General features: G+C 41.0%; 1 protein-coding gene across 11 annotated transcripts in view; it reads left to right on the forward strand.

Annotated features, from left to right (window-relative positions):
* Positions 1 to 284: 284 nt before the first annotated feature.
* Positions 285 to 15,798, forward strand: part of FOXP2 (forkhead box P2) — a 522,105-nt gene continuing 506,591 nt past the window's right edge. For all 11 annotated transcript variants that reach the window (XR_011503015.1, XM_070516813.1, XM_070506227.1 and 8 more), the window contains exon 1: positions 285 to 15,679. The gene's annotated coding sequence lies outside the window, so the exon portion shown is untranslated. The remainder of the gene's footprint in view (positions 15,680 to 15,798) is intronic.

Consider the following 15,798-nt stretch of genomic DNA (forward strand, 5'->3'; position numbering starts at 1 on the left):
ATTCAAGGTTATTCATACAGCTGGTATGTATTAAATATAATATTTTGAGTTATATCAAAAATAGTTGGTCTAAGAAGTATGGAAAAGTTGAACAGAGGCTTGGGAACATTTCCTCCTGGGACACCGTGAAGGTGGGAAGGAATCTTTGTATTTTTAGAGTATTTCTTCAATATGGACAAGACATCACAATTAGAGAAAAATATTGGGAGGGTTATTTTTTGCCCTAAATGTAGACTTTCATTCATCTACAGTGTCTTTTAAAACAAAAATTCTATAGCATATACCTGTAAGAGTGCCATTGGAAGAATTGCATTTCCTTAAAAATACTTGAGATGAGAGAAGTTAAGAAGATACCTCAAATGAGAAAGAAATATAAATTAATGAAAAGAGATCAAGGAAAGGTATTGTGGAAAACACTATTAGTTACCTTTATATCAGCCATCCCATTTAATCTTTCTGCTAACAGAACCCTCATTTGTCTGGCTTGGCAATGGACTTAGCTCCAAGTGATGAAATATGATTGTTTCAGAAAAGGCAATCCTTAGAATTTTGCCCCCTTTCCCAGCTGTTCTTGAGCTGGTGGTAGCATAGTTCAGAGCACAGAGACATCAGGGTAAGTCTGCTGGGGATCTTTGGCAAAGCTTTTCTTTATTATAAAAAGGCACAGGAGAGAACATGCTGGAACTACCCTATCCCCCTTTTTCTTGATGTGTACAGGAACATAAGGCCTGGAGTTTTTGCAGCCAACTTGCAAGCATAGGTCACAAATATAAGAAGAAGAATCAACACACCAAGCATGACAGAACAAAAAATAAAAATTATCTGGGTCACTTATAACACGTTTGAGCTACTGGGCCAACACTGAAAGGATGCATCTTCAGATTTTTTTGAGGCACAATAAATGTCCTTATGACTTAAACCACCGTAGATTAAATATGCTATAGCTTAAAAGCAAAAGAATTCCTAAGTGACACAAGGGTTTTCTTTTTGTTTGGGGATTTGTTACTATAGTGGTTGCTGTTGCTGTTTCTTTTGTTTTGTTTTTTACAATGTAATGTAAGCAGAATTGGCTGAAAAATAAAAATTCAGACAGCCCTAACATCCAAAAATTGGAAGCAACCCAAATAGTGATCAACAAATGCATGAGTAACAAATTATTGTATATCTATTCAATAGACTACATTCAGCAATAAAAAGGAATGAACTATTGACACACATAACATGGATGAACCTCCAAATCATTATGCTAGTGAAAGAAGCCAGACACAAAAGACTATATGAGTCAATTCCTATGAAGTTCTAGAACAGGAAAAACTAACTTGTAATCTGCTTAGACATGAAGAAATAGGCATAACTCTGTTTAATAAAGGACTGAGAGCATTTTTTTCCTTAACTACTATCCAGGAGCATAAACAAATAGACTGTTTCCGGCTGTGCAAGTAGGTATATCATCTGGCTTTATTAAAATCCATTGTCTCCTCTTCTAATTCTTGGCTTTCTATGTTGGTTCTACATATTTATTTTTTTAACTTTTACTTTGAAATAATTATATAGTTACAGGAAGATTAAACATATTACAGAGAGGTTCTGTGTACTCTTCACCAAGTTTCCCCAATGCTTACATCTTATATAACTGTAGTTTAACATCAAAACCTGGAGACTGACATTAGGATAATGTGTGTGTACGGTTCTATGACATTTTATCACATATATATGTATGTAACCACCACAGCAATCAAGACACAGAGCTATTCCATCACAATGATGATCCCTAGTGCTATCCTTTTACGGTCACACTCACTCCCCTTACTCCATGGTCCCTAACCCCTGTAACCCACTACTCTGTCGCCTATCTCCATAATTTTGTTATTCTGAGAATGTTATATAAATGGAATCATACACTATGTGACCTTTTGTGATTGGCTTTTTTCACTCAGCGAAATGCCCTTGATCCATCCAAGTTGTTGTGTATATCAATGGTTCATTTCTTTTTATTCCATGTATTCCATGGTATAAATGTAACACAGTTTGCTTAACCATTCAATTATTGATGGATATTTTGGTTGTCTCAAGTTTTTGGATATTACAAATAAAGCTGCTATGAAGAGTCTTGCACAGGTTTTTAATGGACCTAAATTTTCATTTCTCTGGGATAAATGCCCAGTAGTGCGATTGCTGGGTTGTATGATGAGTGTGTGTGTTTCATTTTTTAAGAAACTGGCACATTGTTTTCTAGAGTGGCTGCACCATTTTACGTTCCCACCAGCAATGTATGAGATTCAGTTTCTCCACATCCTTCCCAGCATTTGACCTTGCCACTATTTTTTTAAATTTTATCATTTCTAACAGGTGTGTAATAGTTAGTGATGTTAACCATCTTTTCACGTGCTTATTTACCATCCGTATATCTTCTCTTTGATAAAATGTTTCCTTATGTCTTTTGCCAATTTTCTAATTAAATTATTTTTTATTAGGTCTTGAGAGTACTTTATATGCTCTAGATACAAATCTTTTTTCAGATATGTGGTTTGCCAATATTTTCTCCCAGTCCATAGCTTGTCTTTTTATCTTTTTTTAAAAGAGACTTTCGCAGAGCAAAAGTTTTTTAAAGTTTTGATGAAGTCAAATTTTCAAATTTATTTTTAGGATAATAAGCAATCATTTTGGCTTATATCAATACTTCCCTCTAAGTAATAGTTCTCTTTTCTAGGTATTCTTCAGATATCTACTTTGTCAACGAATGAAAAAATTTAAACCCAACGTGAAAATGAGTAATCTAATAAGTAGCCAGGTTACTGAAATAAGTACTACCAAAATTAGCTGTGTTGTCATTTAAACATCAATAAATCAAACACCCATAAGTTTATTATCTCTCATGAAAGTCAGAAATCTGTGAAAACCAGAATCAATAATCAAAATCTGAAAATACGGATTTATTTTTACTATGAAAAGTCAGAATATACAGAAGAAAATTAAAAATGTATTTGTAATATACTTTCCTTAAGTGATTTTAAAAATTTCAACATACAATCAATTGATTAGTACTTTTATCTGTAATTTTTATACCGATTATATGGTAATCTCAAACCTCTCTAATTGAGGCCAGCCATTTTTCATGGTGAATTTTTTTTGTTTGTATCATCATTATTCAAAACACAATACTCAAGAATTAATATGTTCAATCAGTTCTCTTTTTACATACTTTTCTCAGTTTGTATTTTAGAAATCTAAGTCTATAGTTGCCAAAATAATAGTCACACCTATTCTGTTTAATGTCTATTAACAGTAAAGACAGGATTTGCCTAAAACACTTTTAACTGAACCTGCCCCACCAAATCTCACAGATCATGCTTCTTACAAGCCTCTTAGACTTCATCGTATGCTTAATGACTAAGGCGTACGTGGAGAAACAAGTGTACATGGAGAAACAAATGTACATGATTATCCTATATATTTACCTCAAGATTATCTGCTCTTGCCAGTGAGTGCCCTTGGAAAAGGCATTGCTTTAGAACGAGCAAGGTAAAGAAATGCAAGTGTCCATTGCAGAGGCCCACACCTCTGCAGCCCAGGATATTCTCAAGGAAGCATCCTGAACTTCTGCTGTGGAAGAGAACAGGACCAGTAGGCCTGTTCCGGTAAGTGTGCTCAGCACATGTTATCTCTTCCAGCTGAATCAGTTCTTGACATTTGATGAATCTTTGATGACTTCTCATCAAAGATGAGACATCAAATGCTTGATGAAGTGGATTGTGGTAGAATTAAGGGCTGCCTTCAGATAATCAGGGTAAAGTTAAGGATGGCTGCTAAGCAAGAATATATCCAATGCTGTATCCAAAGCCAATAACAAGGAGGCAATGCAAAAGCAAGATCTCCTAAGGGAAGTTTGACTCAGACTCCACACTAGAGGAATCAAGAGTTAGCTCTAGTATGTACCTTTAGTAAACCTTTCGGCAGCTGACAGGAGGAAATATAGGTTTGCCTAGGGGGAAGCAGGAAGGATAATCTTCCAAGAAACAAGCATGTCCTGCTTCAGTTTAGGCTACAAATTTCCAAAGGTAAACTGCTCAACACGCAGTCAAGAAAAGCACTGAGGACATTTACTCTGAAATGCAAGAATTTTGGAAAGAGCTTAGATACCCAGTCACCTTTAGACTCTCTTTCCTGACTACTCTTGAGGAAAAGATTCTAAGAAATACCACTTCATAGCAAAATCCATACCCAATTCCTTCTTTGGGAAGAATCTTGGATTAGGTGACCTCCAAGTCCCCATCTAACCTAAGATAACGATTCTAAGATATTAAATATTGACAGACAAATAATGTGGACTCAATATTTGCTGAAATGAATTGAGCTAGTTGAATTCAGGAAGTAAAAGGGTCTTTATTTTATGACCACAGTTTATCTAATTCTCACAAACAGCTGTATGAACTTCCTGTCCTTTGAAAGTCTTACATTTGTTCACCACATTTCTCTGCTAAAATCTGCAAGGTAGAGCTCATCTTACCACATTTTAGAGGTCAAATTACTTTCAATTTTAGAAGTCCTTTCCCTAATATTATTATGTCCCAACATAGAGTTTTCATATCTCTTATCTAAAAATAAATTCCCTAAACTTGATTGCATATAAGATCATGGACTAATGAACACAGATTTTTGCTTAACAGATACTCAATTTTTTTGTAGCAAAGATACTTTATGATTTATGATCCTTAATGACCTAGTTTTTTGAAAAAACCATGGAAGATATCAGTGAGTTTTCTTCAATTGGTTAAAATATCATACATTTCTTTCACCAGTTCAGACATCTTTGTCTTTGATCCTGATTCACAGAATTTAGTGAGGAGGTGGAAAAAAGGATTGTTATAGAAGATGAATCAACAACATAATGGACAAAGGATCATAGAAGTAATGAAAAGAGTTTTTAACTTCAAAAAATAAGTCAGAAAATGTGAGAATCTTTGGATAAGGAAATGAAATCTTGCTTTAGCAGAAATTTGTCTGTCTAATACATATGAAATATTCTTATGGGAGGAATCATATTTATTTATGATCATGAACACAGTAATAATATTCTGTATAATAGTTTACTGAAGTAAACTCAACAATGCATTGGGTGTTCATAGCTACTCAAAGAATATTATCAAAATAACTAATTAATATACCCACATTGTACATTCCTATGTTATGAAAATTATTTTATGTACATATTTTATCAACTTATCCAAATCCACAAGGCAATCTAGATATTATCAAAATTGATTATATAAAAAATATTATCAGAATCCAGAAATGGCTTTCTATGGTTTTCTATGACTTAAACATTTTAAAAACCAACTGAGCATAAAATTGTTATTTTGAGTTTTTATAATATGAAGACAAAAGGCATAATTATTAACAGTTTAGGCAACCCATTTGTTTCAGCATGTTTATTGTAATTCAATAAAAACATATTTATTGACTTGCTAAACTAATTTTGAACTTGCTTTGACCTTCTCTACTCAACTACTGTAACTGTGCTATAACCTAATTAGGAAAACCTCAAGAGACAATGGTTGTTTCTTATCATCAAATATGAAGTGAGAATCTAGTCTCACCTTATCAGTTCACAGTTTGTTCTTATTCATTTACTTGGAGTAAGACTGAAAACACTTTAACAGTTATCCTGTTCAATGTAATAAAAACTCAAAAAGTCTTTTTCTTATGATTTTTTGATTGGCATATACAAGAAGATGCCAAGTTAAAAGAGATTATGTTGCAAGTGAGTTGTCTAAAACTTGGAATGCATTTTCTCAGAAACAATGTTGTAAATGGTGTTCAGATACCCTGGTGGTACACGAAATGCACTTACCATATTTTTATTCGTATTAACAAAATATAGAATATTACTCTGGTAAATAAAATACAAAGTAAAACTGAAATGTAATTTTATATTTAAGTTACATACTATGCTTGGAATAAATCCAGTTTTATTAGAGGATGTTGATCAGGGGTACTAAATTTGTGGCAATTCTAAAAGGCATTGCTTTTTCAAACATATATTTTAAGATATTACTTAAATTTTTTTCCAATTATAAAGTAATAAAGCTTCATTGCAGAGGATTTTAAAATATGAAAAGCAGAAAGGAAAAAAAAAGCACCTGAAATTCTGCTACTTAAATATAATCTTTATCATGTTTGTATTGGTTATCTAGTGCCGTGTAACAAATTACCCTCGAAAACTTTACAGCTTTATGCTAATCAACAGTTTTTAGCTCACAGTTTCTCAAAGTCAGGAATCCAGGAGTGGCTTAGCAGAGTGGCTCTTGCTCAGATTCTCTCATGAGGTTGTAATCAAGCTGTTGGCCAGGGTTGTAGTCATCTCAAGAAGATTCAGTTGGGAAAGAAGAAATTGCTTCCAAATTCACTCACATGGTTTTGGGCAGGCTTCAGTTCTTCCCTGGCTGTTGGCTGAAGACAGCCCTTCGTCACCACGTAGGCTTCTCCATGGGGCTGCTCATAACATGGCTTCTTGCCCAAGCAAATGATCTAAGAGATAGATCCAGAGCCCTTGACAGAAGCCACAGTCTTTTATAACCTGTGCCTTATAGATGGAGTCTGGTATAATGTAGGAGGGAACTATACAAAGATGTGACTACCAGGAGGTAGGGATCACTGCGGGCCACCTCGAAGGGTAGTATCACAATGATATGTTTCTTTCTGGTCTTCTTTAGTTACATTTTTATAAACTATTGTTCCACCAAATAATATAACAAAAGCATTTTATATGTTATTAAAACATCCTATAAATATTATTTTAGTGGTTAGACAATATAACACAATGTTGACTTTCTATATTGTGTCCAAATATGTACTATTGTAAATAATTCTATGATAAAACACTTTTGCACAAAGCTTTTCCATCTGTATTTCAGAAAATTTCTTTTGGATTGCAATCCAGCTATGGGATTAATTTAAAACGCCTTAACACAAGTTGCCAAATTGCTTTCCAATTGGATTGTATCAATTTAACTCACAGAGGAGTATGAGTTTGTTTCACTGTGCCTTTATCTGTGGATTTTCAAGGTTTTAGAAGCTAATAGCACTGGTTTTAAATTTTTTTCTATTTTCATATCAGTTTCTTTGTTCCTCGATTTCTTACATCACTAGCTCTGCTCTTAAACACAGCAACTACGATTGTGTGTGTGTGCACGTGTGTACATGTGTGTTTTCTTGGACAAGAGAGAAAAAGAGGCAGAAACAGAATTAGTGAGAAATGTTTTCCTGAGTTAAATGAAAAAGAATCAGAAGAGGAAGGGAAAGGAAAGAATTTAGAGAGGAGGTAATATATAACTGAGAAAGTATTGCCTAATGCTATGTTTGCTGAGGTGAGAGTGGTTCTAAGAAAGAAGGAGTACAAGGAAACCAGCAAGCACCTTGATGGGACAAAAAAAGGAGACTGGTGGAGGAAAAAACTGAGGAATGAAATTTCCTAAGACTGTCCCTAGGAGACTATACGGGCCCAGGATAACTTGCTTTCCCTGCTTGAGAGTTAGAGAGGATGGTGAGAGGAAAATGTGAATACCTTCCTAAGCTCAGACCATTTATGTTCTCTTACTCTCCTTTCAGCTCTTTTTACTTTCTGTTACTTTTCCTTTCTATTATAAAACTCTTGTCCTGTGGTGAAATCATGAGAAATTAGAAGTAATCTTTTTATAAAAGATTTAAGGGTAACATGATGTAATTCAGGGGACTGCTTGATACCTCTTCACGGTTGTTAAACCTACCATTGTCTTTGATATAAGCATGTTTTTTACCACAAATTTGTGCTTTTGTCCAAAGAGTTTAAGTTTTCTGAAGCTGATATTTGATGAATTATAAATTTTTGATTGAAAGATGTATTCTTAGATTTATTTTTTAAGTTATCATGACAAACGAAAAAACAGGGCTGTGTTACTTGTTTATTGTAGCCATAAGAAATATTTTCCCTGGTTTCATTCTATCCTGAATATACCTCTATCTTGTGCTTTATTGAAATTCATGTTTTATTGAAATAATTGACTTAGATATCTCATATCTCTCACTAGAATGTAAGCTCTGGGCAGGGACCTAATCTTATACATCTGTAATTCTCAGAATACCTACCACAGTGCTTCACATATAAATATTTGTTGAGCCATTAAATAATGCAGTTGGGAATTTGAGTGCTGGATTGAATAGAATTTTATATCTACCTGCTAAGTTCTTTCATATGAAAAAATAATGAAAATCTTCAGTTATAACTATTTTAGCCAGATGATTGGGTAGCAAAGTAGACAAAGATTTGCTGAAAATGATACTTAGCAAAAAAATATATCTGACAAAGTTCTGATGGAATATATTTAACATCTAAAATACATTTATCTGGGACATGACATTCATTCACCCCAAAAAAGATTATTAAATGTCTCATATTTGTCAGATATATTTGCAGTATCAGACTAGAGAACTTAGGTTCAACTCCATTGGCTACAGGGAAGGTTGGCCTAATGCTAAGTGACATGTGTTTTAGAAAGCAGTGAGGAGGATGAACTGGAACAAAGAGAAACAAAGTAGGGAAGGTGATTAGAAAGTTATCAAGAATGACCAAGTATGAAATGCAGATAGATGGAAAAGGACAATGGAAGATTAAATAGATATCAATGAAAAAAACCTAATGCTGCATGGATGTAAGAAGATGGAGAAAGTGGCACATATAACTTGGATGTTTTTGGTTTTAGGAACTGGGTGAATTTAGGTTCCCTTAGCCATTAACCAGGTGGCATAAGAAGTAGCTGGCCAAAGAGAAGAGGGCAAGTTGGTAGCTTTTCACAGTTCAAATGGTGCTATGAACAAGCAATTAGATTAACAGATCTGGAGCTTAGGAAAGAAACGTCTATGGGGAATTTTGGAAGTTGTCCTTGTGAGAGTGGTAATGAAGATCATGGCAGAGGGAAGAAAAAGGAAGAGGAAAGGAGGAGAAGGAGATACAGAAGGAAAGTATGAAGAAGGAGGGAGAGCAGAAGGAGAAGGAGCACAAGGCAAATGACTGAACTTTGATTTGTTACAATTAACCACTTCAATACATTCTGTGGGCAAACTACTATGGCTATTACACCAAAATAAAAATCTACACTGGGGCAGCCCAGTGGTGCAGTGGTTGAGTTCGTATGCTCTGCTTCAGCGGCCCAGGGTTTGCAGGTTCGGATCCTGGGGGCAGAACTGCACACCACTCATCAAGCCATGCTGATGGTAGTGGTGTCCCACATATAAAATAGAGGAAGACTGGCACAGATGTTAGCTCAGGGTCAATCTTCCTCATCGAAAATAAAATAAAATAAAATAAAAATCTACACTGATGCAGGATCTTGATATAGTTCATTTTTGCTCATAGCTTAAAAAAAAAAATCGATCGTATTTTCTCTCATAGCCTTGTGTTAGCCTTTATTTCTTAAGAGTGTAGTGAAGGCAAGTTTCCACTGATATTATGGGTTTTGCCCTCTAGGAGTCCCTGAAGATCATCAACCCTGAAAAACATCATAAATTGTGGATTGTGTTAGCACCTCTTGCCATTAGTTTTCCATGATGAATACTTGTAATCAACGGTGATGAACCTCTTTACACTACTGAAGAAATCTTGTAGACTTTAATTGACTTTCAAGGGAAACAAGTCATCAGCCTTTTTTTCTCCTGTGTACTACAGAGGACATGACATGACAGTTAACCATCTTCAATACTGTACTGACATCCAAAGGTGTCACCATCGCTGAACCGTATCAGTTTTGATGGATGTGAAGAAAATGTAAAGAGATGGGTGTGCGTGTGGCAAAAACGCCTTCTGTGGAGTAAGAAGGAGGACTATTGTATGTTTAGAAACATGAAATTGTTCTATAATAATAGTAATAATAACACAGAGTTTTACCAACTAGCTGTGTGATCTTGCTCTCATCTTCGTATCTTTGCTTTATGATTTTTTTTTAAATGAATGGCCTGGACCAGAATATCTCGAAGTTTCCTTCAGCTCTAAAATCTCATAGTTACTCAGAGACATACAAACTGTAAGACTAATTTAACAGCAGAAATGTCAACAAGCAAAGGGCTCTTGTATCAGGTAATTCGACATGTTTGCCTCAATGTGGCAGGAAGTTAATATCAGGGATTGGAGAATTTAACTGTGCTACTCTGACAGGGACAGAATGTATCTTGGAAAAATCTGGGTTCTATTAATTTGAAGCACATGAAATGATTATTTGTGTGGGTCAAAGTCGGTCAAATATAGACAATTTAGTGTGATTCAACTTAACATGATTAATTCTAATGAATGCCTTACCAACACAGGCAAGCTGGTATACTTCATTCTAGTGAATTATTTTCCGGAAAATAGAAACTCGGTAAAGTGCCCAACATGGAAAGGGGGCAACAATGTAGTATGATATTTTGAGATCCTTAAAAAAATAGATCTGATATAAATACTATGCCACTGGAGTGTTGTGTGAAAAAAAAGTTGGAGTCCTCACTGGCTGATGGAGCTTCTGAGTCAGTATTGGAACTCTTTATCCAGTAGCTGACCTCTTTCCATATTCATTTGGATAATGCCTTCCTTGGCAAGATTCTATCCCAGAGCAATTGCTCTCTGTCTCTGCAGCAAGACCAAGGAGAACTGGAACCTGATATTAACTGCCTTTCAATCAAAATTTTAAGACACTCACAGCCAATCTCTTAGCAGAGATATGCTGTGTTTACATGTTTCAAGATTAGACATACTAACAAAGAACTAGGTAAGAGAGAATTGAGTCTGTTATTCACTCCAGGACAGGGGTGGCCCCTGTAGTCCAGGCTCCATCTTTCCTGTCAGCAGCCTTCTAGAAGCCATGGAAGGAGGGAGAAATAATGGAAATCTGCAGTCCCATAGCTGATTTGAAAAGGCTTTATAAACGGCAGGCTTGCCGATGTAGGGTATTTATTTTTTTCTGAAGATGAGATGACTAGAGAACCCAGACAGAAGGATGAGTTTATGAGCACATAGTTGCTGTGTGAGGATCCAGGTAAATTTAGGGTATATGCTAGAAAAATACAAATGAAAAGTCTAATCCGTGATTAAAAAAAAGTTGGGAAAGCTCATTAAGATTTATTATAGGTCCCAAATTTTGTAGTCCCGAAGCTTAACGACAGATGGTGGTGTAACTCCATCAATTCTGCAACCTCAACATTCAACTTGTTCTAACAGAGATAACCCTTGATTCGACTTCGGTGAAACTCGAATATTCTCTTTTTCCTAAAATGTGTCTAAGAGGAGAGTAGGGATAGGAGAATGTCTAAAAGGAGTCTGTTTATTTGCTTATCTTCGGAAAACCGTAGTGGATGCGAAAAATAGGAACCTGATATGTGCCCGTTCTTCTGCGTGAAAGAAAAAAATTTTACCTCGCATTTAAAGACGACTTTTCTCACAGCCTATTTGAAGTGAGTAATACAACTTTGAAGATGGTGTCTCTAACAGGAAATTTAAAAAAAAACAAAAAACAAAAAAACCCTGCCCCTTTCCCTCTCTCCTAGCATCTCTCCAACAGATCAGCTAAATTTGAAGTATTAGTCACAATTACACCATTAAAACGGCTCTGAAGAAGAAAAATGTAATTGTTGTTTAACTGAAAGTTTTGGAGAAAACAGATGTAAGTGTGTGAATAATGATATCTTATAACAAATAACTAAAAATCCAAGCGGTTCACTCAGAGAAGCATGAAACCGACGGTTGTAAGACGCCTCATTCGCATACATTGCTTTCCTTCATCCTGGCTTTAGAAAGTCTCGTTTGGGGTGGCTTATTCCGCGCTAGTTGCACTGGCAGAGACCATTTCAAACGAATTTATCTTTCGCCTGGACGGTGATGGAGCAGTATCTTGGAATTTGTTGATTTGTAGTTTCATCGTAAAATAAACTTGATATCAAATAAACTTTTGTGAGAGAACTTCGAGGTCCACTTGGTGAAACTCCTCAATTACCCAGTAGCCCCGTTTAACCTTCCCCTGAAACCACTGTAAATGACTTTTGCAGACCCACGTGCAGCAAAGGAGACTGGAGCTGAGGCTCCGACCCTGCGCAGCGACTACAGGGACAGAATTTGGCTTTTCCCCTCTCTCTGATATGCAGTGTTTCGTTTCAAGGCTGCCGTGATCTGGTGGGCTGACCAGTGACTTGTGCTAAAGAAAACTATTCGTTCACTGTTTGCCCTTTCAACATTTTCCTCGGCTGCGGAAACCCGGTTTTCCTATTATTACAGTTCAACTTTTTTTGGAGTCTGTTCGCACAGAGCGCTAAACCCCGGCCGGCTCCAGCAGCAGCGAGGCGAACAAAGCCCGCAGTGTTCGGGGCCATGCTGGGGCGGGGGTGGTGGGCGAGTTAAAGGAATTGCAAATAAATATATTTTATGACCACCCATCAACAAACTACGTGCCACCGTGGCAGCCCCTGGTAGCCGGACTGTGTCTGCAGCGTGGCCAGGGGCGGGGGCTGGGAGGGAGGCGACCTGAGAGGGGGAGCGAGCGGCGAGCCCCGGGCCTGAACTTTCACCTCTCGAACCCGGGCCCAGCCCATTGGCTGCGGGCGAGGGGTCCGCCGAGGGCCGGCTCCTGGGAGGACCTGCTTTCTCAACTCCCTGGGCGTCTTCCCTGCGGGAAGGGTTGGTGGCCCGGGGAGTGGCAGCGGTGAAGACGAGATAAAGGGGGCCAAGTTAAGCGGGGGCGCAAGGGGGCTGCAGGCTCAGCCCGGCTTAGGAAAGACGCCTGGCAAGGGTCCGCTGCCAATTTAGAAAGATGTGCTCCTCCGACTGTGATATCCTTTTGCACCTCTTGGCGCCTGGCTATTTGTACTCACAGGAAAGAAACGTCAGAGGCTGCGAATTTCACCAAAACGTGTCTTTGTGTATAGAAAAGAGGAAGGCTAACTAAACCCGCTTCTCCAAGTCTTGAGAATGTAACCCTCTTTCTCTTCGTTGGGAACTTGAACTTCTCTTGCAAGTGGCCCAGACTCCTTTATAATAAACCTTTCCCGCTCACTTCCTCGGGACCCCTAGAGAGAAAGGGAAGTAAGTGGGGTCGGTGTATACGGCGGAGAAAGAAGGAAAAAAGGGAGAACGTGTAGACCTTCCGACTGTTCTGTTACCTTTATTAACAAACCTTGTGGAAAGGTATATCGTGGGCTCTCCAAGGATTTCGACGCCGTTTGTTCTTCTCCTTTTCAAAATAGTTTCAGGTTACTTCAGAGAATCCGCTTTTTATTTAGGTTTGCCAGTGAAGCATAAACGCAAATTACTTAACATAAAATTATCCCCACCTTTCAGAAGGGCGCGGTGGGGTCATTTGGGTCTGGCGTCCTCTAATTTTAAGGACTGCTCCATCCTCCTCTCCCCGCTCCCATTTGTTTAAAAAAACGGATTATTTGTCCACTATTCAGCGTGCATTTCGAAAAAGAGAATTTAAAAGAGGACGCAATCCATAAGCAGAGCACTTAAGGACTGCCTGGAGTTTAAAAGCTCAGAGAAAGCACCGCAATTCAGAGCCCAGCTCGACCTCTTCCTCGTCTTCCTGGCAGGCAGGGGCCGTCTTCCCAGGTCCGGCCCCGTGGCTTATTGACTTAATTGGTTTCCCTAGAAAACCTGACGGTGTGTTTACAGATGTGGGTGCCAGGGCTGCTTCCTCCCCCGGAGAACCGCGGGTTCTGCAGGGAGAGTTGGTGCCAAGTGAGTGTGTGAGCTCGCGCCTGCCCTTTAGAGAAAGGGCGCGCTGCTCTTTGAGGAAAAGAAAGGCTCAAAGGCAGAAGTTAGTGCAGCGCGCCCATCTCCCAGTCACCCCCACCGCCCCGGTGCCACTGGAGATGTTAAAGTTGGCCGAGAAGCAGCCAGGGGCTGGCCTCTGTTCTCAACGGCCTCTCGGCGGCAGCTCTTTGGAGGAAAGTTTCAGCGCCTTCGGAACGCCACGCTCCGCCACTGATCTGCGAACCGTGCGGCGGCGCGCGGGAACGCGGCCGGCAGAGGGTCGCTGGCCAGCGGGCCGGGAAGACGCGAGACGGCGGGAGGCACCGCTCGCCCCGAGCGGGTGTGGGGAAGGGCTACCGAGCAACCCGTCGCTCGGGTCACGCGTCCCATCCGTGCCCGTCTCGTCCTCCCTCTGCCTTTCCCTCGTCATCCCCTCGATCCCGCGTGGGCCCGCTGGCCAGGTGACACCCCACCGACAGCAGAGGGGACCCAGATGCGGGAGGCTGGGCCCGCGCATCCCCCGGGCTGGCGCCTCGGCTTTGAAGTGCGCGCAGAGCAGGCTCTGTCAGTTTCTTCTTTCATTCCATTCCGGTTACTTTTGCTCCCCTCAGTCATTGATAGGGCCCATCACGAAAGCCTCAGAGCCTACGAGTCCCGGCTCGGCGGCCCCTTCCTTCCAAGCTCTGCAGCCCGGCCCCAGGCCGGTCACCCGGGCTGCGCAACCACGAGGAAGCCCAAGAACTCCCGGGCCCAAGTGAGACAGGAGCCACGACAACAATGAAGAGTGAGAAAGACACTCGGCCTCCCTCCACCCCAGGCCGCAGAGGTGCACACGGTGAAAAGAAAGGCCAATCAGCGTTTTAACGCACGCTTGGGTCTCCCTCTCTGACTACCATGTACTTTAGCTCCCTGCCACCGAGGGCTTTGCATTCCTTCGAGGCTTTCTGCACTTCACGTGGAATCCCCTGTTTCATTTGCCAGCAGCTCCGTCTGCTGAGAGGACGTACTTTGGGGACTGCCAAGAAGCAGCAGACACAACTCGGCTTTGCCAATACAGCATACGGTTTTCTTCTCTCCTCTCTCCCCACCCCCTCCCTCGGCTCGCCGTCTGGGCCGAGCGGGAGGAGGCGGAGCAGGAGGTGGGGAGAAGGGTGGGGGTGGGGGAAGATCTGGCGCCGAACAAACAAGTTCGCCAGCGAGTTGTTTACATAGCAGGTGGACCTGACGTCAGCCAGGAGGCTCCACTGGAAATCCGAGCAATATTCTGCTCCGCGTTTCCCCCTCCCTTAAAGAAGTTGGGGGACCAGGGGAGATCGCTGGATGGGGGCGACAGGCATCCTAACCGGCTGGTTTCAAACCACTTTGGGCATCAACAACAACAATCAACAATAACAAGGCAAAGTAAAACAAAAACAAACAAGTGGCCCAGCAGTACTTTAGAATCCTCTGAGACGTTCCTTCCCCCACCCCGCCCCTCCGAGGAGAGGCGGCTCCGCGCGCAGTGTGTGTACAGTTTGCATTGCCAACAACACGCGCGCGCGGCCGGGTGCGCGCGCCCGCCAGCGCACACTCACACACATAGACACACACACATACAGACACACACACAGATCCGGGTGGGGGGAGCGGCAGCGCGAGACAGCGCGAGCCTCCGAGAAAGCGCGAGACACGCCGGCGCGTGCAGCTCCGCGGCGGCCGCTGCGCCCCGGCTGGAGCCCCGCGCCACCCGCAGCCCGCCCGCGAGCGCCCGTCCCGGTTATTTATGCGGCGACCGCGGCCGCCGGCTTCGGCTTCCTCCAGCCCCCCCCGGGCGCGCCCCCCACTCGCGGCAGCAGCTGCCGGGACTTGCGCGTGGGTGTGTTGTTTGGGGGCTTCTGCCTCAGCGCCGCGGGTGCCACCTCCCGGGACGCTGCCCAGGCGTCCCTCGTCGCGGTAAGTTTCTTCACCCTCACTCTGGCGCGCTGCACCTCCGCACCCCACCCCGTCCCAGCCACCTCCACGCCGGGCCGGGCTGCGACTTTGCTCCGCGCTCCTCCAGTGGCGTCGGCGGC

Source organism: Equus asinus, chromosome 1 (assembly GCF_041296235.1).
Source record: "Equus asinus isolate D_3611 breed Donkey chromosome 1, EquAss-T2T_v2, whole genome shotgun sequence".
In the NCBI taxonomy this organism is placed as follows: Eukaryota; Metazoa; Chordata; class Mammalia; order Perissodactyla; family Equidae; genus Equus; species Equus asinus.